The sequence below is a fragment of the Parasteatoda tepidariorum genome, chromosome 11 (genome assembly GCF_982258835.1).
Source record: "Parasteatoda tepidariorum strain Cologne lab strain chromosome 11, Ptep-v5.0, whole genome shotgun sequence".
Lineage (NCBI taxonomy): Eukaryota > Metazoa > Arthropoda > Arachnida > Araneae > Theridiidae > Parasteatoda > Parasteatoda tepidariorum.
In genome coordinates this window covers 76,406,097-76,431,594 of record NC_141765.1, presented here as the reverse complement: position 1 = coordinate 76,431,594, position 25,498 = coordinate 76,406,097, and the positions used below count along the sequence as shown (strand labels likewise).

Below are 25,498 nucleotides of genomic sequence, written 5' to 3'. Positions count from 1 at the left end.
ATTAGTTATCACTATAATCTCACATAAAGGGGTAAAGCTTGCTTTTGGTATAATTCTACATAAAAAGGGAGGAAATAAGAATATGGAATTTCAAATTTAAATTGGACAATTCTACAACTAAATATTGTAACTGTAAACCAACTAATTTTAAACGCTAAGCTTATTAGTTTAAAAGTCCTTCTGCTGTTACTTTCCTAAGCAAAATGTAAAATATTTATTTAAAAATAAAAATACAAAGATAAAAAAAAAGACATTTATTTAGAAAAATACAATGCTAATAATACAATATTTATCTTCCTAATTTTCAATATCTACATTTCCGCCGTTGTGGCCTCCTTATAAATCTTATAATAAAGCTTTGCTGCACCTTAAAAAAATAAATAAAATTTAAGCAATATTAAATCACAAAATCATATAAGACCGCAGAATTAAACTTACTACTTTTTATAAAATAAATTTGAATATATTTATTTGATTTGCACAAAATTAAATCAAAGTAATATTTTTTATAAGATAGCATCACATATTTCCCTACATATTAAACAAACCTGATTGTCTTGTTACATTTTTATGCATTCTTATTGGTGAGAAAATACATGAATTTAAAAAAGACATGATTTTATATACAATCAAAGAGAATCTAAAATGTTAGCAAAAAAGACTGCAGTATAAAATATGCTGCCGCGGAATTTGCAAGTAATGTTTGACTTTTCTTATTAACATCATTATCTTGATTTTGATAAAGATTCAAAAACAAAGATTAAAACTAAGCGCATATCATTTAGGAGTAGCAAGTAAGGGTATACAATTTCCCAGGTACTAAAGAATAGAAGCTTGTACTAATATGGCAAATTTAACACAAGCGCAGAAAACTACTACACTACTTTCCATTCCATAACATGCTCATTCCTAAAAATTTGCACTGGTGCCAACATTATTTAAAGAACTGTATTAAAAATATGTTACGATTAGGAAAACAAAACAAATTTGCTATTAATATTGCAGTAGAAATTTTTTTTTCCCACAAAAAAAATCGTATTTTAAGGGGAAAGCGATTATTTAGGGATTTGCCACTTTCATTCACCAAAATTTGTCTAGCAAATTATTTATCAGAATTGATAATTAACTTGTTCTTATTAAAAATACCAGCAGTTCCTAAACAGTGTTCTGCAAAACTCTAGAAGAATAAAAGAGATGTAAATGATAGAAATTTAAGCAGTCTAAAAATAAAAAAAGCATTTTTAAAAAAAGAAAGCATTTTTAACACCTGTTATGATATTTAGGCCCAAACAATAATCGATTACTTAATATTGCACATGCTTTTGTGTAATTATTTTAAGTATAATGCTAATAAAAAAGAGAAGACATTTTTAAAAATAATTTTTCTAATAATATTATTGAATTGAAAATCCTTGTAAAAAATTTTAGTTTTATTTCCCATTGTGCTTTTCAAATTGAAATGAAATAACTAGATTCACTAATAAAAAATCCATCCTTAAGACTCTTTTTTTTAAATATTTATAGCAGTTCCGTTTGTTTTCATTTCAATAAAAAACACTATTTGGCTTATTTCATTTCTTAGTTTTACTCTGAAAAAAATTTCATAGCTATACTAAATGCAGCTCTAGGACCATGAATTCAACTGTCTAACATAATACCTGATTGAAGATTATTATGAAAAAGATAAATGATGAAAAAAATTTCATTTCTCTTGGAAAATCTTTAAGAGTTAAATACTTTTTTTTATTGGAAAATACATTCACAGATGTTTTTATAAACTTTATTTAAAATTGTTCAGGTACCGCCGAGAGATGGTTGATCTTTTAGGGTTCCATATTAAAAATAAGGAACAACTGGAATATACAGTTGTGTAGAACAACAACAAAAAATTTAAAAATTGTGACACAGGCAAACAAGAGACTCACCTGAATATGCTTTCAATTTTTTATTTTTAAGAAAATTCATTAATAATTATTTGCAGGCAGCAAAGATCATCTCATTGATATATAACATTATGAACATCAGTATTGATTTAATCTGTAATGATTATGCTGCACAGTACTGCTCTCTAATTTTAATATAATTATATCATAATTCCTTTTTTTTCCCCTAAAGATTTTCTGTAAAATGGATTGAGTAATAAACTCTCAAAATAAATGTAAAATTTAAAGAAAAATAAATATTACTTGATTTAGTATATACTAAGGTTAGTTGGTTTAAACTAGATATTTTTATTTTTTTAATTTTTAAGTCATACAAGCATTTTTTAAAATATTTTTGTAATATTTTCAAAATGATTTTTCTTTTTTTGCATAATAGGATATTTTAACAAAAAATATTAAAAATTCATTTGTCTTTCCATTTCATATTTAATTAAATGCTACATTGTGTTTTTAAGAGGATGTCATACCACGGGAGTAACTTTACATCACAAATTTTGTTTCACCTCCATAACTAGACCTGAAAAATAACTACTCACAGAGAGAGAGAGTGAGAAAGCGGAGACTTAAATAAGAAAAACTAGTACCTTTTCCCCATCGTTATATGCAGGGGCGGATCTACTTAAGGCCTTTTTGGGCTGCAGCCCAGGGCCCCGAGGATACAAAGGGCCCCCAGTCCCCACTGGAAACAATATGTGATATTTTGAATTAAAAAAAATATCTAATACTAAAAAAATATATATTATAAGGTTGGCAACCCTGAGATCAATCAACCCATGCATGTGCGCGTCTATCGAACGGAACAGGGAATTACCCGTCGCTTGTTTTTGATCAATGTATTTTTTCGCGTCTATTATGGGGGACTTCCCGCAGCGCCGCTTAACGCCCGACGCAATTTTGTTTTTTTCCCGCACTTCTGTTCTCGCCGTCAAAGTGACAAACTTGTTTAGTTTACTAATAACTGTCTTGACTACTAGAAACCGTCTGATCCCACTGAAAACTATATTGGTGTTCAGCAAGAGGACGGTAATACCGAGGCGGAAAGAAATTTAGAGAATATTAATTTTAAGAAATATGTTGACGTGGGCTTGTGGTCAGAATTGCTAAATAATGATTTTATTAATGACATACTCTCACCTGAAATGACTGACTTTCAAAATAAAGATCCGAAAAATATATATTCAGCTTCAATAAAGAAATACAAAGAACAAAACAGAACATTTTCAAATAGGTATTTCATTAAGAAAATGAAAAATGGTCAATCATTGGAAAGATCTTGGTTATGTTATTCAACCAGGGTTGGTACTGTTTTTTGTTTGACTTGCAAACTTTTTTCTAAAATTTCTTCTCAATACACAACCGGATTTTCTGATTGGAAACGCATAGGAACTTGTTTAGAAAATCATGAAAATTCTAATGAATATAAGAAATCAATGTTAGTGTGGTTGACACGTGAAGGCAACAAATTAATTGTATCATTAAAAGACTTCGTGAACAACATAAGGCACCAATCAGATCAGAAGCTAAAGGAATACGGAGAGAAAGCTAAAAAATTAAGTACTAGTGTGGGACTAGACTACAATGACATAAACAAGAGACGCATTACTCCAAAATTTTCAGATAAGTCTACAGATAAATTCTCAGTATACGGCGCAGAAAAATTTAAAAGAGGCACGCTAAACGTTGCGTTGGATAAGCTGATTATGGATTTAAATAAAAGGAGCCAAGTCTATGAGATGTATAGCAAGAAATTCAAATTTTTAATGGATTTGCAAGACAAAAATATGGAAAACATAGATCTGGAAAGTGTACGTAATAATGTTGATTATTATCCAGATGACGTAGACGAGCATTTAGTGAATGAGTGCATTCAGTTAAAATCTTATTTATTTCAGTCTAAGCCAGAGTCTTACACCTCTTGCAGTGAAATTTTTATGCTAATTTATGAAAATAAATTTGTTGATGTTTTCCCAAATTGCTACACTGTCTTAAAGATTTTTTTAACTTTTGCCAATTACTAGCTGTGAAGCTGAGCGCTCTCTCTCCAGGATGTCATATATAGAAAACAAATATAGGACAACAATGTCGAACCATCGACTAAGTCATTAATCAGTTCTTTCCATAAATTGTGATTTAACGAAGGACAATGTGATGAGCAAATAAAGGAATTTGCAGCTCCAAAATGCAGAAAGGTTGCTTTATAATTTATATAACATAACTACACATAACCTGTCAATTTCTTTTGCAATAATGTTGTACAGTTGCTGTTTGTATAGACAAAAAATAAATAAGATTAATTTACTGTCCTATTTTTTTCTATATACTTATCTACATTCCTATAGAAAACAGTTTTTTGACAAAACGGCTATTAGGGCCCCACAAATTCACGATCCGCCCATGGTTATATGCATATATACATATAACCATTTAATGATCTAAAAACATCAATATAGAGACTCAAGATAACAGAATTTTCAATTCAATGTCTCCATTAGGTTTTTCTGAGAGGTACCGATTTTGTGAAAATTTAGACATAATTTGTGAAAATTAAAAATTATATTAAAAAATTATGATAAAAATATGAATTTATCGTTTCTTACGAGACACGTAATAAAATTTTAAGAAAAAGTATTTTGTGAAACTACAGTTTTTTCCTAAAGTTGAATTTGTGAAGGTACCGCTAAACGGTAGTAAATTTGGCTTGGACAGATCCCTGTATGAAGGTAACTTAAATTTTACTGATGGATCAAAATTTTGATCTTTCAGTATCCATCAATTTGGCTTGGAAAGATTCAAGTGGAAGGAGAGTTCCATCACAATTCCCATATTTCAAAGTTGTAAGGTATACATTAAATGTATTTTGCCGCTCCAAATATATAAAGAAAAGAGTTCTTTTAATTTAGTATGTATAACTATTTTTTCACATATTTATATTGTTAGATTAACTTTTTATAGTCATATTATTCCTAACAGGAATCTTTTGTAAAAATATATTTTAATCTAAGTAAAAAATATCTAAATGAAAAGGACCTACCTATTGCTATCAATCGGAGACTCAAGATTTGAAAGAAAAAAAGTGGCTATGTAGTTATTAGTCTATCAACCATTGGTTACAAAATGAAAATTTAAATTTTTAGATCTATCCAAAACTAATTTAAAATTAAAAGTGTAGTAAGAGTGAGTTCAGACAAATCTTGAGAAAACCACGAGTAAGTTTTAAGATTCATTGATTAATTGAGTAAGGTTTAATGATGCAAAAAATAAAATTTAAAATATCGAAATGAAACGATTTCTAATTGAAATGCTAAGTAGAAAACATAAGTTAGTAACTCGAAGTTAAGTCACTATTAGAGCAAATGAAAGCATTATAAATAACTGTTAAATTTTAAAAGTATTGCTGATTGGTTTAAGTCTCAATTTAGATATGTTTTTTAGAGAAATCAGCAATTTCAAAATTCACGAAGCCACTGGCGTCGGAACCATAGGGGTCCGGACCCTCCCAATAATTGGGAAGCCAGGGTCCATTATTTTGAGAAAATATTTCTGTTTTGTTTCCATAACTTTTAATTTTTTTTTCTCTCTTTCTTATTTTACATAGTTCAACTTATTATATTATATAATTAAAAGAAAATTAGTAAAATGTAAAATACACACAAAAAAATGCACTGCATAAAAAAATAAAACCGGTGTTTAGAGAACCCATTAACGCCCACTGTCCTCAATCGAGGACAGTCAATAAAACATTATGTAAAATTTTTATTTCAAAAATAATTTTTCTTTTCTGGGAAGATAGTTGGCAGCACTATCAACACACCTGCAATATTTTTAATAAATATGCTGCAATATTTGGTTTGTTATTTGGATCGCCATTTTGAGATTTTTCTAGCCTCACACAAGACTCTTCTTTTTATGCAGTCATATCAAATAAAATAAAGGCAAATTATTTTATTTATTGCAGTTTTTCTCTTAAGAGTATATTTCAAAAAATAACGCTAAATAAATTTGTTTTTTACAGTTTCTTTTCTTTTTATATAACATTATACTTTACTGTCCTCGATTGAGGACACTGGGCGTTACAGGCAAATTTTAAAGAAATTTCCAGAATTTGTTTTAATTCATTTAATTACCCATACGTGTTTGTATTTTGATAGAGTAAGTGAATTTCAGAATTTGCAGACATTTTTTTTAACATTATTTCATTTATTTTAGGAAATTATTTTACCTTGTACGTGTTTTTTAAATCTTCGTATTTATTTTCCAAAAATTTAATCCAATACTATATCCCGTAAATTTCTTACAATAAGATAAGATTTCTTGCAATAGTTCAGGAATATTTGTTCTCAAACAAATTTAGGCAGTTATCATTTCAATGATTTCCTGAGGTTAATGACTAGGATTTGGATGGAATGACAATAAATCAATTACAATTGCAATGAATTTCGAATAAATAAATTCCGTGGGGGCAAACAATGAGGTGGTGGAAAGTACGAAAGGAAAGAGTGCCTGTACCGCAATAAAAAATCATACGTGATTACAACACTTTCATGGGGGATGGGGATCAACATGCCTGTTTCCTAGAAAAGCACACTAAATCAATAAGGGGCGAAAATGGAATTGGTGTTTATTTACAAGAATGATAGACATGTAGATAGTGAATGCTTACATTTTGTAAAAAGCCCTTAACAAAAAAGAGAGTAAGAAGCAGATTTCAATAAAGTATGTTCGAGGTATGATTGTCGTAGCATATTTGAAAAAAGGACATTTAGATCGAGTAGATGGCAAATGATAAAATCAACCTCTACTGCTGCAAGTAGGATCGTACTACTGAAGTACGATCCTATTGGACATACAATAGCAAAAAGGGAGAAGCAAAGACGTTGTCAGATGAAAAACTAAACATCAAAACCACGAACATTTTATCAGAAATGCAACGTAACATCATGCATGCTTTCTTTTCCAAAGTTTCATAATAAATTGAACAACTAAGTGGTATATACTTCAGTGCATATTTTATATGCTTTCATGTACTGAATATTTTACGTATTTTTAATTATTTTATATAATTAAGTAGAGTCCCGCAGTGGACTGATCGTTAAGACACGGTTCCCATCAGATCACCGAAGTCAAGCATCACTGGCTGCGGTCAGTGTGCGGGTGGGTGACCCACTTGGATCAGTCTGCGTAGGGACCGAGGGTGTGCGGTATTGGTCCTCGTTAAACTGTGCTACCGTAAAGTGTTCGGCTTCACGTGCAGGTCGTCGGGCTACAGCAGCGGGGGGGGGGGACATACTATCTGCAGAGGGTCAAAATTGTGATGGCATGTCTTCGGATCATGTTTGTATTAAATCACTTAATACATCTATAATTGTATGTTTATATACTGCAAGAATTGTTTTATAGTTTGTATATTAAATGTATTTCTATAGTACATTAGTTCATGGTTTTACTGTTCACTGTGCATGAATTTATTTTGAACGCACGGAGTTACTTCTTATTTTATATTTATAAAACCAATGTAACTTTTAAATTTTTAAAATTATAAATCAAAACTTGGAATTTTTATGACCTTCCTATAACTTTGTTTTCATTCAGAAATTTAATGTCACATTAATTTTTATAAGGAAATTTACATTAATTTTTAAAATCTTAATACTGGAACTATAAATACTGCCGATAGAGGAAGGAAAATAAGAGTTCTATGCGTTGTCTTTTTCATTTCTTCGTGTACATTTATATGAAGTTTTTATGGTTACCAAAATGGATCATGCTATCAAAGAAAACCAAAATATCTCATCTTGTCTGTTTCTTTTACTTGAAAATAATAAAAAGGGATAAATACATTAAATAAAATTTGCATAAAAATTATTCCCATCACAATTATTATAATCTATAATTTCTTCAAAATATGAATACTAGTTCTGTCAATCAACTGAATAATTTTATTTCTCTTTTTAAACACAACAATTTCGATTTTTAAAACTGTATAAATTGAACCAGAACAAGATGAGAAAAATAGCTAAACTTAAAAGTGTTTTAATATTCTTGAATTTCTCACTTTTTTTTCTTCTTTTTTTTCGCAACTTAGGGTTTTATAAATATATTTATTTTAACCATGATAATCGCTACTGTAACCAATATTAACGATAGTTTCTTTAGTATAATTTTTAATGTTGTATCTTTCATCTCAGAAATCCAGATCAATTCAAATTCATAGTAAAAAAAAAAATTTTTTTTAAGCAAAACGTTTTATCAAATTTTTCTTATATTTCTTTAAAAATTCGACTACAATTTAAAACAATTTACAATTAAAATATGTCCCAAAAAATATATCTCATTCGTGATTGCTTTATCACGTAGGATTACGTGACATAATACACTGCTGGACAATTGCTAAGGACGGATAGCACTATCATCCATACCAACCTCAAAATGAAAGGAAGCAAAATGTTGAAAATTAGAATAAGTGCGGGATGTAGTAAGAAGAGGTATGCGTATGCAAAATTTTTTTTCCACTTCTGTTCATCACGTGATAGCGCTAATAAGAGCTTTAAAGGTTTTGACGCGTGTGGAGAGTTGTTGTTTCAAGTCAAAGTTTTACAGGAAAGATTTAGTTGACAAACTTGAAATTTTCGGCATGTCTTTCCGGTATCACTAAGATGATTTTAAGCGTGACCGAATTATTGGAAAGATCGAAGAAAGGCGAAAAATAACAGATGTTGCCAGGGAGTTCGACATCGCTCAAAGCGTTGTTTCACGGCTGTGGAAATCATTTAAAACTACTGGAATGTGTAGTAGGCTGCACGGGGGAGGTCGTGTTAGAAGTACGACGCCTGCAGAAGACAGATACATCGTCCTATCAGCAAAAAGAAACAGGAGCACCACAGCTCAGCAGGTAACAAATCACTTTCTTGCTGCCACAGGAAAGCAGATTTCCCGAAAAACTGTTGCCAGACGTTTGAGGGGAGGAGGACTATACGCCCGCAGACCTGTTGTGTGTGTCCCATTGACCAGACAGCACAGTACGGCCCGTTTGCAATGGTGTCGTGAGCATCACAATTGGACTGAACAGGACTGGGCATGCGTACTGTCCTCAGATGAGAGTAGGTTCAGTCTGTCATCGGATTGTAGACGCCTACTGATCTGGCTCGAGAGTAGTACTGGTTATTGTCCAGAAAATATCCAGGAAAGGGACCGATATCCGACATGCATTGTCATGGTGTGGGCCCGCATCATTATCATTGGCCGCACGCGCCTACATGTGGTTGCGAATGGGACTATGACGGGTCAACGATACATTGATGAAGTTCTACATCCTCATATTCGTCTCTTCCGTGGTGCTGTCGGTGATAAATTTGTTTTTATGGACGACAACGCAACATGTCATCGAACACTCGCTATTCAGGATTGTCTAGACAACGAGGGTATTCAACGCCTCGTATGGCCATCACGTTTTCCAGATCTGAACCCCATTGAAAATGTTTGGGATGCTTTGAAGAGGCAATTTGCTGGTCGAAACTATCCTCCGACAAACAAAAACGCCCTTATCCTTGCACTGATAGAGGAATGGGATAAATTGCCTCAGCAGCTGCTGGATAATGTTGTGCAAAGTATGATACGACGTATAGAATGTTGCATCACATTCCACGGTGGACATATCCCGTACTGACACCTTTCTTCAAGTTGCCTGCTGACATTTAGGTGCATTGTTCCATTTTTTCGTGCGCAGCATCAAATGAACATTTTTTTCTTTCAGGTGTTTCATAGCTTTTGTACTTTCCAGAACAATGAATATTCTTTATTCTAACGTCTAAACAGTGTGGCAACTATATTTTATCCTACTAGGCCTCATGTCCCGCTTAATATTATGCTACATTGCAAATTTGTGATCCGTCCTTAGCAATTGTCCAGCAGTGTAGTATTATGCATTTATAAATTTCATGCCATTCTCATCAAAAACTTTAACAGACAAAATGTTCTTTTCAAAATAAAACTATATTTTTAAGACACTGTACATATTGGATTTAAGTAACTTTACTTTTACTTCAATGTATTACTTAAATTATGCTTATTTTTCAATTGAATCTTTTGAAAAAGGGGACATACTTGATACATAAAAATGATATGTGATACATGATTACTTCATATATTTTTAATACTTTATATGTTTCAATTTTTACATATTTTTAATTATTTAATATATAGTATTGCTATAAATAATGTATCAATCAACAGTCTCTCAGGGGCTAAATCTTTTAATTAGTTAAAAATATAAACAAAATTTTAATTTAACAGAATCTTTAGAACAATATCTAGTCGAAAAAGCAAAGCACTCGTATAAATGCAGCATAAAATCTGGTCCCCAGTGTTATTCTTCTATTTTAAAAAAATGCGTAGTGGAGGTGTTAAGAACCGTAATCACTTTCCTAAATACTATGACGTGTTTAAATGAATCCTTATGTATTAAAATTTTTAAAAAAATATTAATAATTTCATTCGAATGAATATTTCATAACTTTAAATTGCGGTTTAACGGGCCCATTGAGTAGGCTGTTAAATTCATATAGTTACTTATGAGGTGTTTTTTTGTGTACCTTTTCTTCAAGTGTTTATTTTTCATCCATCGTCAAAACAACGGGAAGGGCATACTTAATTATTAATTAATATCAATTTGTATAGTTTCAGTCTCTTCGATGATACAATTACTTTTATAATCATAGAATAAATTTGCAGTATTTCTTATATTATATAGTAATTAAACATGGAATACAAAAACATGAATGGTTCAAAAGTTAAAAAATAAAATTGATGAAATTTTGCTTTTAAATAATGCTATTTTATAAAAAATGTATTAAAAAAAGAAGAAATAATCATTTAATCAAAAAATGGAAAGCAAAAATAGAAATTATCAATAAATAAAATATTCATTTGTGAAAATGCTGTTATCATGCACTATTCTGCGGTTTCTGCCCATATAGTAAAAATTTGACTAACAGAACTCTTTTTTTCTTTTATTTTTTTTAGTATGCAACTATAATTGAAGTAAATAGTATTTTTATTAAAAAAAATATTTAGCTATTTTAGACTAACAAGCCTAGCTCTCAAGGCAGTTTTTAGGGATAAATATATTTCTTCACCTGAAATAAATTACAAACTTACGACTCACCACAACTCAATTTTTATTGATATAAATGTAATAATTGTATTTACTGCTTATTCTATTGATTCCCATTTTGAATCACACCTTAACATTGCACAGTTACATCAGTATTATCCAGACAAACACTCAAGTTTAAATTTTTTTATTTATTTACAATCTGAATACCAGTTCAGCGCACGGGGTAGAAAATAGAAAAGTAAATAATCAATAAATCGATATTAATCCGCATGCACAAGCCTGTACCAAAGCAATTAATAAAGTTAAAATAATTAAATTTTGTTATTTATTGTTATTTGTTGGTCTTTTTAATGACTTTAGGTTAGATTAAGAGAAACATATTTTTTAGGAAGTTCAATTAAACAAAATAAAGATTAGCAAAACATAGCTGCCACTGATCAGGCATGCCAACTCATTATAGTCAAAATTTACCTCAGACATATTTCTCCAGTAATTTTACTCTAAAAAAATTATAACTTTTGCTATTTCTTTCAATTACCGTTGATTTTAACATGGTTAGTTTCATAAAAATGTTACAAAAGCGTAACTATAAACGAAATAAACATGACACATAGACGTGGACCTTGCGCCTAAATGCCGTTTATGTTGTTCCTTGAGTTTACCTGGTGAAACAAATAAAAAAATATTTTATTATTAAAGAATCTGCAATAAATGACCTTTTTATAATTAAATCTAAAGTTATATTTTTCAATTTTCGTAAGAAAATATGAGGAATTTGGGTTTTAAAGTCATGTTTTAACAAACATATTTGAAAAAAAGCATTTTGAAACAAAATGTATTTTTTTAATCTCTCGATATTAGATAACTCGTTTAACTACTATGACAAACTTGATAAAAGAAAAATACTTCCGTGATGCTGTCAAAAATGTAATTATTTCAAATAATGCATAACAAATATCTTTGAGAATATTTTTCTATGAATACGAGGTAATGGCTGGACATAGCATACTTCAGGTAGACGCATGGATAATGGAAAAATCTGTATTCCTTCGTTTAATAACTTTAAATTTTCACCAATTTACTAAAAAATAAAGTTAACTTTAAAAAAAAAGAAAAAAACATCAGTAGCACTTTTATTAATGTAGGATAGGAATTTAAAAGCAAACAATAATCTTTGATTCTTAGGGAATGTTCCTGTCTTTTCGTCATATTATTCTCATCAGTAGTATGTTAACACGAATCCGTCAGACCCAGATCTTTCCTTCTTTTTTTTGCGCCAGAGTTACATTAGAGCAATGATCACCTTGCTTTAGTACGCTTTGTTTTGATCTTTTACCGTTAAATTCTGCATTTCATTAGTTTGTAACTATATTAAAACTTAACACTACCTATCTTCTTCTAATATTCTAGTTTTCATAGAAGAAACTAGATTTTGACAAAGTTAATTGTCTGTTTTATACCATTGTAATCTCGTCGTTCATCACACGAGGACACAGTTTCTTCTTTCAACATGCTTTTTTACCATTATTGTCTTTCAATTTTTTGAACTTACTGACTAGAGTCTTTGATCTTGAACTCCCTTTAAATTTTTGCTCTTGAACTTTCTTTATCATCGCAATAGCACGAATATTTATTGAAGAAAAAACTCTTTCAATTTTTTGAACTTACTGACTGCAGGAGTCCCCAACCCTATGCCCGCGGGCACCATGGTGCCCTTTGATCGTTCTAGGTGCACCCACTGTCTGTGCCCCACTATAAAATATTTCAGTTTTCCATTTCCCCCTAGAAGACTGCATTTTTAAAAAATTTTTTTAAGCTTTTTCAATAAAGATATAAAACGCAAACAAAATAGAAGTCATCAGGAAAGCGACCTTCATCCCCCCAGAACAGAGCTAAATGTAGCTGATCTATTTTCCACTGTCGCCAAGTCTTCGCCATCCTAATTTTCCACACCTGAAATAAAATGAATTGGTTCATTTTTATAGTAGCTGTACTACGAAGGCGTTTTTTCGAAACTCGTCTCTTGAAAATCGCTTTGAAATAACGTTCATTCATTCGTTTAGTCGATTTCTTTTTCGATCTATACTTTTTGTGTGTTCCTATTTTTTGCATAAAGCGTTTACTTCTTCATTATTTTTAAATACTTCCTCTGTTTACACTAAAATGAATGGATCAAGCAAAAGACAACGTACCTATAATTTTAATACTGAATGGGAGGAATCATATTGCTTCGTCAATTCAAAAGATAAATGTGTTTGCTTGTTATGTGGAAATAGTTTTGCGGTGCCGAAAAATCACAATGTTGAACGTCATTTCCAAACAGTTCATTCTACCTTTTATACGAGTATCCACTTAAATCTGCAATTCGAAAAAAGAAAATAGAGCAGTTAAAATCAACTCTTTCTGTACAACAGTCGCTTTTTACAAGTACCAAGATAAAATCTAAAAATGCCACTATTGCTTCTTTAAAAATTTCTCATATGCTCGCAAAGAAAAAAAAAACCCTTTCTTGATGGTGAGTTGTTAAAAGAAGAATTTCTTACTGGTGTTGATCATGGGCGGATAGTGAATTTGTGGGGCCCTGGGCTGAAACTACTCAGGGGCCCTAATAGCCATTTTGTCAAAAAACTGTTTTCTATAGTGATGTAGATAAGTATATAGAAAAAAATAGGACAATAAAATAATTTTATTTATTTATTATTTATTTATGTATACAAACAGTAATTGTACAACATTATTGCAAAAGAAATTGACAGGTTATGTGTAGTCATGTTATATAAATTATAAAGCAACCTTTCTGCATTAGGTTAAGGGAATGCGCAGCACATGGCACATGATCCGCGGATTTATTATTTTTTTTTTAGTAGTGCTTGTACACCATTGTTGTGACTAGGACTGGGCGATATTAGAAATTATATATCGTGATGCATCGTCAGTTTTGCATCGCGATATAGTATTTTTGAATTTCCTTTACTTGTAAGGCACAGAAAGTCAGATTTCTATCAAGACTCCATACTCAGATTGATTTAAATCAATTTATAAATTTGAAGATATATATGTTTTGCTTAGGAAAGATATTAAATAAATTGACTACAATGTACAAATCTTACTTAAAATATTTATTGAAATGTTTGTTTAGAAATTCATAATACGCTTAAAACAAAGTGTTAAAAACTTTTTTTTAAAGCGTTTTTTACAAATTAATATTTTCTTGTACTATTATGCATAAATAATTACATAATTATTAAGTTCGATCTTAATGTTCAATTTCTAAATGAAAAAGTAAATGCAAGTTTTGTTACATTTTCTAAAAATGATCACGCAAATAAATGAAATATTTCTTAATTTAAAAATAAATAATAAAAAAATAAATAAAATTGAAATTTATCAATATACACTGGTTATCATAAATTAAGGAAAAATCACAAAAATAGCGATAACTCTTTCAAAAGTAAGCCAAACCGTGCAAAATTTGCATATGTTGTCCACTAAGAGTAGCTGAGTAAAATTGCAATATGCAAATTAGTGGCGCTGCACTCGGCTTACGTCATCTGCCTGGAGCATAAAAGTCCAAGTTTGAGAGAAAGCACACAAATTTTACTGTGATTGCGACATTGAAAATCTGAGATAGCCAATTCGTAATAATGACCTCTAGGCATCATTTGCCTGAAGAACTACGATGGAGAGCCATCGGGAGACTAGAGGCAGGGCAGAGTCAATCAGAAGTGGCCAGATGGCTAAATGTGAGTCCATCTGTGGTTCATAGACTTTGGAGGCAATTTCAAACCACAGATTCGGCATCTAGGAGGTTCAGTCAAGGACGGCCAACTGTTACGACCAGTGCCGATGACCGATATTTGACATTAAGTGCACGCAGGAATAGAACCGCTACTCCGACACATCTTAGATCCTCTCTTGCCACCGGAAGGTTGGTGTCAACGTCAACTGTGCGCAGAAGGCTCCACGAAGGTGGTCTGTATGCGAGACGACCAGCCATTTGCGTGCCGCTCACATCACGCCATAGGAGAGACCGTTTGCAGTGGGCCCGACAACATGTCCACTGGACGTCAGATCAATGGAGGCCTGTTCTCTTTACGGATGAGTCCAGGTTTAGTCTAGAAAGTGACAGTAGACGTTATTTGATATGGAGAGAACCTGGGACCCGTTATCATCCATCAAACATCCGTGAAAGAGATGCATACGGAAGAGGCAGTGTCTGTGTTTGGGGAGGCATATCCTTAGGAGGGCGCACATACCTCCATGTCTTTCCAAGGGGAACCGTGAATGCTCAGGTTTATCGAGACAACATCCTTGATGCTTATGTGCGCCCATATGCCGGGGCAATTGGTGATTGCTTCCTGTTACAGGACGATAATGCAAGACCACACAGAGCTCGCATTGTTGATGATTATCTTCAACAGGAAACAATTACTCGCATGGAGTGGCCAGCTCGATCCCCGGACTTGAATCCTATCGAGCACGTTTGGGATGCTCTAGGGAGGCGTGTATCTGCCATCAATCCGCCCCCTCAGACCCTTGCCACGCTTGCAACTGCTTTACAAGAGCAATGGCTCTCACTTCCTATTGAACTGATAGACCGCATAATTGAAAGCATCACACATCGCTGTTTGTGCTGTATTGCTTCTAGAGGCAATCATATTCCATATTAAAGGTACTTTTTCTATTGCAAACCGATACTTCCAATTTGTTTATTTTATACATGTGCTAATTTCTATACTACTATTAATGTCTGATAATTTCTTTTTATGTTGTTTAATACCTTACTATGTGTTGTATATTGTGGGTAAGTTTCATAAAATTCCATGTGTAATTTCTTGAGTTATCGCGATTTTTGTGAATTTTCCTTAATTTATGATAACCAGTGTATTTACCTAACAGTATAGAAAGAAAATTTAAAAAATAAGTTCGTTAAAAATTATTTGTATGTTTAAAACAACGTGCTAAATAAATTTTAGAAAAAAAAAGCGCTTTTAAAACAGTATTTTTTATTGTTATTATTTCAGATAAATAATTAAATTAAATTGAATAATGACCTAATTATGAACGAAAAACAAAGTAAGGTTTAATTTCTTAAAAATAAAAACAAAAGAATTGTGATATTCGATAATATATTTAGCTCATTAACAAATAATATGAAAAGAATATTTTTTTAAAAAAATTATTATACTCTTTAATAAAACGAAGTGCTAAATGATTTAAAAAAATGAATAAAATACGCAAACCTTTCAAATTTTTTTGAATAAACAAAGTTGAGTGATTTATGTCCAAATCCAAATGACAAAAAATAAGTTTTGTTTTAACTTTATTTCTAAAAATAAAAACAACAAGATTTATAAATTTAAAATCAGTAATAAAAACCTATTAAATTATTAGGAGTTTTATCCAAAAAGTTTTTAATAAATGAAAAGAAAGTAAAAAAATAACCTAACAAATTTAATTCTTTATGGGCGCCTTAAATTATATTTCCGATAATTTTCACATTTAAAAATAAAAAAAAGTTTTGTTAAAAAAAAACATATCTAATTAATGAAGAAACTCCTCTTTATATATTCTTTTCAATAATAGATTGCCTTCAGAACAAGGTAACATCGGCGATCACGAAGTTAGTCCCACTGGAAATAATCTACAAGAGACGATATCAAGTCGCTACAAAAAAAAAAAAAAAAACAAAAAAAAACAAAAAAAAAAAAAAAAAAAAAAAACCTAAGAGGTGCGAAAACGAACATGCGACATTACGATATATGTTCTCAAAACTCTGATTCTGATTCTACAGCTCATCAATCAAGGCCATTTCAACATAACGAAACGAACGTCTTCCACAGCGCGAGTCGACATCGGAACGTAAGAGAAGAGTCTTATATCGCTATATCGTTGTCTTATATCCTTGCGTGTCTTATATCGCTATATCGTTTCGCGCTCGTTGTCTTTACTCGACGGCTTAAATCAGATTTCTGATGTATCGCTTTGAATGAAAGTCGCTGTATCGTCTTGCCGATATATGCGTTAAATCGATATGTCTCGATACATCGATTTATAGCCCAGTCCTAGTAGTGACCCACCATATTAGCTGCGTTGTCATAAAATTGTCCCCTACAATTATCCAGTAGTAGTTCATTAGTTTCTAAAAAGTCTTGTGGAATATTAAATAAATGTAAGCCAGTATGACTACTAATTTTAATGAAGGATATACATCTTTCATAAACTTTTCCCCGAAAACAGTATCGTAATGCAATAGCAAGTTGATCTTTGTGAGATAGACCTGAAGTAGAATCCATCACAATTGAATAATACTTTGTGTCGCCGTTATTTATTTGAGTTATAATTTGTTTAATTATCTGTCGTCCCATAATCTCAATTATTTCCTCATATACTTTTTTTGATAAGTGCGATATTATCGGTTTTGGTCGCAGCTCTCGTTGTTCAATGTGTTCACCAATGAATGGATCGAACTCTGCCAATATCTCCAGAGCACCCATAAAATTACCATTATGTGGAGAACCAAATACTTCCTCGGAACCTCTTAATGCTAAGCCCCTTATACTTAAAAATTTGACCACTGCAATAACCCGTTTCAGGACATAGTAATAATATTCTGTTTCTTTTCTTAATTGCTTCTGAAGCTGCTTGTCTAAGACAAATTTATTTTCCTTTCGTGTCAAACACACTAACATTGATTTCTTATGTTTATTAGAATTTTAATGATTTCTAAACAAGTTCCTATGTGTTTCCAATCAGAAAATCCGGTTGTGTATTGAGAAAGGATCTTAGAAAAAAGTTTGCAAGTCAAACAAAAAAACAGTACAGTCGATGTAATATTGTTCTTCACATCACATTTTAATACTTTGTAATGAGTGCAGTAATTCTAAAATTATCATTAAAATCGATTAAAACGTTCATTTAGTATTGAAAAAATACATTAAAAACAAAAAAACATGGTTTATAATTCTTTTTACTTACCAACTAAGAGCAGGAAATCTTTTCTTATACTGATTATGTACTTTCAATTATAAGTAAAATAAGAGAAAGGTCCGGTCTTTATAACTTTTAAGTTATCATTTATTAGTAAACTAAACAAGTTTGTTACGTTGACTACGAGAACAGATGTGAGGGGAAAAAAAATTACGTCGGGCGTTAAGCGACGTAAGGGAGGTGGGAGTCCCCCGTAATAGACGTGAAAAAATACACTGACCAAAAACAAGCGACGGGGAATTCCCCGTTCCGTTCGAAGACGCGCACATGCATGGGTTGATTGATCTCAGGGTTGCCAACCTTATAAATTTTTTTTTTTAATATTAGATATTTTTTTAATTCAAAATATCACCTATTGTTTTCAGTGGCGACTGGGGCCCTTTGTATCCACGGGGCCCTGGGCTGCAGCCCAAGAAGCCCTTAAGTAGATCCGCCCCTGGTGTTGATTGTTTATTTGAGGGATTTTCCAACAAACACGAAATAATTTCAGCAATACAAGACTTACAGTTATCAGATAATACTGTTACAAGAAGAATAGGAGCCATTTCAAAAGATGTGCAAAATCAATTGCAGAGTGATTTGGAAATATGTGAGAGGTTCTCACTACAATTCGACGAGTCTACAGACATAGCAGACACAGCACAGTTGGCAGTTATGGTGAGAATGGTATTAAGTGATTTTACAGTAAAAGAAGAGCTACTAAAATTGTTGCCCATGAAATAACGGACAACATGAGAGGATATTTATAAAACATTTATAGCATTTGCAAATTTGATAAATATACCTCTCCAGAAATTGTCAGCGATAACCACTGATGGGGCACCAGCAATGGTAAGAAACGTGAATGGTTTTATTGCTCTCTGTAAAAAGGATTGGTCATTTCCAAATTTTATGTCATATCACTGCATTATCCACCAGGAAGTTTTGTGCGGTAAAGTACTACCATTTGGGCACGTAATAAAAATTGTTGCCAAAATTGCCAATTTAATTCTAGCAGCTTTGCAACATCGACTTTTCAAGGCCCTGTTACAAAATCCTGATGATGCTGACCTCATTTTACATACTGAAGTACGCTGGCTCAGTAAAAGCAAAGTAGTTGATAGATTTATACATTTAATTGAAGAAATAAAAAATTATCTTGCAGCCAAAAATCAAACATTTTTAGAGCTAAGCGTTTCTCTTTGGCTAGCAGATTTATCTTTCGTAACAGACATAATGGAAAAACTAAATAATTTAAACTTGGAGTTGCAGGGAAAGGATAAACATGTAGCAAGAATGATAGGGGCTATAAACTCTTTCAGAGCTAAGCTAGTTTTGTGGATATCACATTTGAAAACAAAGTCTCTTGCCCATTTTCCATACATGAAAAAAATGATAGGTGACAGTGAAATTGATTTATCAACATTTGTCATCAACCTCCAATTACTTCAAGATCAATTTGAAAAGCGCTTTCAACAATTTAATAGTATGGAGCCTATGGTCACCTTTTTTGTAAATCCTTTTACCAACCAAATAAACGTAACCGAAATAGCAACATACGTTTAAGAATTTCTTCAAGTGAGGCAAGAAGAAGTGGAGATAGAAATTTTGGATCTTCAGAATGATATTATCCTCAAAACTATTATATCAGATGAGAAATTCTGGAATATAGTTGACAGAAATAAATTTCCATTCTTAAAAAGAGCAGCATATAAAATAAAGTCGTTTTTTGGTTCCACATACTTGTGTGAATCATTGTTTTCAACAATAAATGTTATAAAATCAAAATATAGATCACGACTTACAAATGAACATCTTGACGATTGCTTACGATCAGGAATTTCATCATATTCTCCCAATTATGAAGCTCTGGCCAGTGAAATGCAATGTCAAAGATCACATTGACTGTATTTATAAATAATTTTTATACTACAATTTTATTGTTTTGCAAACTATTTAGTAATCATTTATTTCCCAAAGGATATTAATACTAATTATATTTATATGATAAATTAATTTTTAAAATTAATTTTTTTGTGCATTATATGTAGTGTGCATTATTACCTGTGTTTACCTTACCAAATATAAATTTATCTTGAAAAAGCAAATGGTGCCCGCCATTGGACCGATATTCTGGTATTTGCTCTTAGGTACAAAAAGGTTGGGGACCCCTGGACTAGAGTCTTTGATCTTGAACTCCCTTTAAATTTTTGCTCTTGAACTTTCTTTATCATCGCAATAGCACGAATATTTATTGAAGAAAAAGCTTCTATCTGTTCTTTTCATGATCAGTTAATCACTTTACCTTTGGCAATTTTCGCAACGAGCACCAAAACTTCGAAAAAATACAAGAAAAAATGCATAGCAAAAATGCCCGGCAAATTTGCAAATACAAGTGTTTTTACGATCTTCGTAGTTGCCTAAATATTACAAGTGGCCTCAGTTGCCTAAATCTTTCTAGTGGCCGTAGTTGCTTAAATATAAAGTTTTTACTCAGGCTAAAATACTAATTTTGAGCATAAAATTTTTTTCTGAAAATTACGTGATTACAAATCTTGTATGTAGTATTATTTCTTAATAATATACTTTAAGAATTAAATAAAAGTGATTTAACGTGTATTTTTCGATTTTCTTAAATGTTTTTACTAGTCTGAAAGTTTCCACTCAGACGGTACTTTATGTTGTATTCCATTAGGCATACTACATAAGCGTACTACATAATTCCATTAGGCATATCATATATGTTGTATTCCATTAGGCATACTACAATTGATTAGAAATTTTCTGGGCACTTAATAGTATTTTTTCATAGAATTGTTTTCAGGATGTTTCGTAAAGACTACTACTTGGATAAATTTCTTGAATTCTTGTCACAAAAAAGTAGAAGAAAAAAAAGATCACAAATTAACACATTAGGAGAGAAAAAGAAAATCAAACCATGATCAATCATCAATTGAAAAGGTGAGATTAAAAATGTATGTTTATTTGCCGAAAAAAACATAGTGTAATTGAAAGACACTTCAAACTAAATTCGACAATCAAACTAGTTTTAATTCCGTTTATCTTAATAGTGATTCTTACTACTTTCTTATCGTTTTTCCCTGCTTATAAATGGTAGTTTGAGATTTCTAATTTGTATATTTTTTTAAACTTAATTCTTAAAGATGATTCTAAAATTACATATGAGGACTTAGATTACGGAACACTCTGCATCATAGAATCATGATGTTTCAGTTTTCATAATTATATATTGAATGTTAGTAAAAGATATTGATTTGATTGTGAAATATAATTTTCTTCTGTTTGATATCATGTTTTTGTCATACATTAAGATATATCTATCTCTCTATCTATCTATCTATATATATATATATATATATATATATATATATATATATATATATATATATATATATATATATATATATATATATATATATATATATATATATATATATATATATATATATATATATATATATATATATATATAAGTTCAAAATTAAGATAAAACAAAGAAAAATTATAGACATATGAAACAGGGGGGAAAATAATAAGTCAAAAAATAACAAACAGCAGTTTAAAAAAAAAAAAAAAAAGGTTGAAATTTTATTTAGAAAAAAGAAAAAAAAAACGGAAAAAAAAAGATATAATTTTTTCATCAGCCCACACGATTATATCCGCACAAAAGAGTGCATTCTGATATTGTATCAATATAGCCAAAGCAAAATATATTAATACAATACTGTGAAAAGCACTCAAAAATTTTTTTACAAAAATTACAACATATATATATATAAATAATAAGGGCAAGGGTAATATTTTTCTCAAGAAACTTGAAAATAACAGTTTTAAGTATGGTCCACCCCAATAAATTTTATCTGCCGACGCCAATGGATAAAATAACCATCAAATTAAAAAAAACAATTTCAATAATAATGTGCATGTTGAAAATGAAAAGAACTAGAAAATCATACCTCCATGGAAATTACAAGGAATTAAAAAGTTTTCCAAATCATTTCTGAAAGAAAAAATTTATTTAGAAATTATACAATAGTAAACAAAATATATGCAAGCTATTAAGTAGATAATATGAAACTTTTAAGTATCAACTGCTATTTCTAAAATGCTATTTTATTTTTAAAATGCTATTTTAGTTTTACAGAAACTTCAGGGTACCAACAGTTAATAAAATGTAATTTGAATTACATGCTTAAAATTTTTAAAATAAAATTAAACATTAAAAATAACAAAATACCTAATTTGCAATTAAAATATAATTCAAAGTTTAAAAATATTATATACAACTTAACAAATAATTTATTTGTTAATAACGTTGATCACATGATAATAATGAGAATTTATGTAAATAACATGAGAACAAAGTGTTTTAATTCAAGAATAATATAATATATGTCTTGATTACTTAATCTATAAGTACTACTTAAGAATACGTTTTAACATTTCTGTAACTAGAAAATATGTAAATAAAAGCAAGGAATAAAGAGAAAAATACACTTACTAAAATATACCGCCATTCTTTCCATGATGCATCCATGCCTAGCTCAAATTCAAAGTTGAAGAAAAGTGATTGGCTGTAAGTTCAAACTAAGAACGGAACGATCTGAAAAAACTGATAAATTCGGAATGTGGGTAGCTTTATATAGATTTAACGAACGGCTAAGGTCGATTCTAGTCTTTTGCATGATTCCCTTTCGTTTCTGCATTAATCGCTCTTTTCAATTGAATTAAATTAATTATATTGTTACAATACAAATTTATTTCATTCATTCATAAAAGTTTATTTTGTTTTATGATTTAAATTTATTTACTACAAATTTCAAAAACGGACTGAAATTTATGAAGGAGAGATTTAAGTTTGGTTAAGGTAAAAAGTTTGAGATTTTATTTCAATTTATGTAAACATATTTCTTTTCTTACCAAGCCGTTTGAAACCTAAACTAAATAATTTATTTCGCGAATTGATAAATTTGTTTCGATTCGGAGCAACATAGTTCTAGTTTAGCATAAATTCAATAAGAAATAAATAAAAATTAAAAACAGCTTATAGTAAAATTTAAAGTAATGCAATTAATAATATTCTTTTCTCATCATGACTTTGATTAAAATAATTTTTGTAAATAAAAATATAAATAAAGAAGAAAAGTATAAAAACAAGTTTTATTGTTTAATTACTTTTAGTATAAAATTACTTTAATTTAAGTAACTAGATTTTACTCAGATGACTTAGATTTTAAAATAATTAAAATGTTTAAAAATCTAACTCAAAAACTTCCTTCGCTCCAAAACTATAAAATGATTTTAATAATTTTAAATATGCATTTTTTTTTTTAAATTAATGTGCATAGAAAGTGTACGTTTTCACCACTCTTAATATATTAGTTAAGAGTTCTTATAAAAGTCTAAGAAATTAATTATTGGAAAGTAGTATATAATCAAGGAAAAAAACGAAGAATTTATAAAATAATAAATTATTAAAGCAGTAAGCTAGTTTGAAAATGTCGAAACCTGTTAGATTTCCGGAAAAATATGCACTTTCTAAGAATTAAGGTTAGTATATTTTAAAACTACTTCAAAATTTCTAGCATGGATTCTAACTGGTTTCGAAGTTTCCATCATGTTTGAAAACTGGTATCAAAATTTCCAGTACGATTTTATACTGGTCTCACACTTTCCTGTATATTTGAAATCTGGTATCAAAATTTCCAGTATGACACATACTGGTTTTAAAATTTCTAGTGCTGCGCCATACTAGTTTTAAAATGTCCAGTATGGGGCTATACTGGTTTTAAAATTTCCCGTATGGTGCTATACTGGTTTAAAAATTTCCAGTATGGTGTCATTCCAGGTTTTAAAATTTCCAGTATTGTTTCATACCAGGTTTTAAATTTCTGGTAAAGTCATACTGGTTCTGGTATCATTGTTACTGGTTTTTGATACTGGTTTTGCGAATTTTTTCCAATAGGATATATATATATATATAAATATATATATGGGTCATTCTCACTGAAAAGGTATAAATAGACTAAAAAATTTTCTTAAATTAAAGTAATTATAAAAATTACATAAATGCCTTTATTTATTTTTGTTATATGTCTTTATAATAATGGTAAAGTTTTCTATTTTATTTTTACAAGATTTAAAATAATTTTAAATTCTGCCTTGTTCACGGAGGAAATGTAATAGTCAACGGAGGAGACATTTTATATTATAAAATGTCAATAAAGACTAATTCATTAATTATTGGGTACAACTGATATGAGTTTAACATTAATAAGTAAATAATAAAATATTTCATTATTAGAGACAGAGCTACTTCTGATTAATCATGCTGCTATGAAAGGAAACATCCATTTTTAACTTGGGTGTACAATTTTTTAAGTAACTCTTACTGAATATTAATAAATTAAAATGTAAAGACTATTGAAATAAAAATTCAGACTCCACATGAAAGTTGAGTGTTCAGGGTACTCTTTTATGAACATTTTATGCAAGTTAATAACATTTTTGTTTTTTCTCTTTTCTTCTTGTTATTGTTTCTTTTTTCCCTGGGCACAAACGGCTTGCTCTATCAATTTCTAGAAATTTAAGTACATTTAATTACGATTTTTCTGTTAAATCTTTTTCTGATACAGATTTTAAGTTTCTTGCTCTTTTCTTTTTCTTTTTTTTTTTACTTTCTTCAAACAATATAGGGTTTTATTTTAATTTCTCTCTAGCTTGTCTCATACTAAGTTTTTTCTGTTCCTTTCTCTTTTGCATTTGAACATTTGATTGCTTTCTTTTTTTACATTTTGGTTTTGCCATTTTTTTCCTAAAATTTGAAGAGAAAAAAAATGTTAAACATCACAGAAATTATTTAGAAAAATTGCCAATATTTACTTCTCCGATAAGAAAAAGTTAAACTTAATTGATTTTCTTTAAAAATACAAACAAATTAACACATTTGTTTCATTTTAAAAAATATCAATTAAAAGAAAATAGATTTTTTAATTATTAAAATTGTATTATTGTTATCTAACACATTGTCTCTTCCATTGACTGTGTCTTCTCCTCCGTGGACTTGTTATGTCCACGGAGGAGACAAAAACTAGTTCTTGAATTTTTCCGATTTTTAATTTCAAAGTTACAAAAATGAGGCTGTTCTTTTTATTAAATATACTATTTTTGCAATCTAAAATTCATCTATCAAAAATAAAATAATTTTCTCTTACCTTCTTTATGATGTCCACGGAGTATACGGTGAGAACTTTACCAAACCCCAGTTGAACACAACAATCCGAAACTGACACCAAAGAGAACAAAAACAACTGATTGTTAACATTAGAAAAAGGAATGGTTACCTTTCCCATCAGCTGTCTTATAGGGATTTCGCATATGCTGCCCTTTATTGCATATTTACCGAACTATATTAATTGTCCACGGAGGGAGATTTCATTTTTGATGGACAAAG

At 30.2% G+C, this 25,498-nt stretch overlaps 1 long non-coding RNA gene across 1 annotated transcript; it reads right to left on the bottom strand.

Annotated features, from left to right (window-relative positions):
• Positions 1 to 239: 239 nt before the first annotated feature.
• On the bottom strand, positions 240 to 23,032 carry LOC139427043 (uncharacterized). Its single transcript, XR_011638194.2, has 3 exons — positions 22,547 to 23,032; positions 22,002 to 22,045; positions 240 to 367 (listed from the first exon to the last, which is right to left on the bottom strand). It is a non-coding gene; the product is annotated as an uncharacterized LOC139427043 (long non-coding RNA).
• Between the last annotated feature and the right edge of the window lie 2,466 nt (positions 23,033 to 25,498).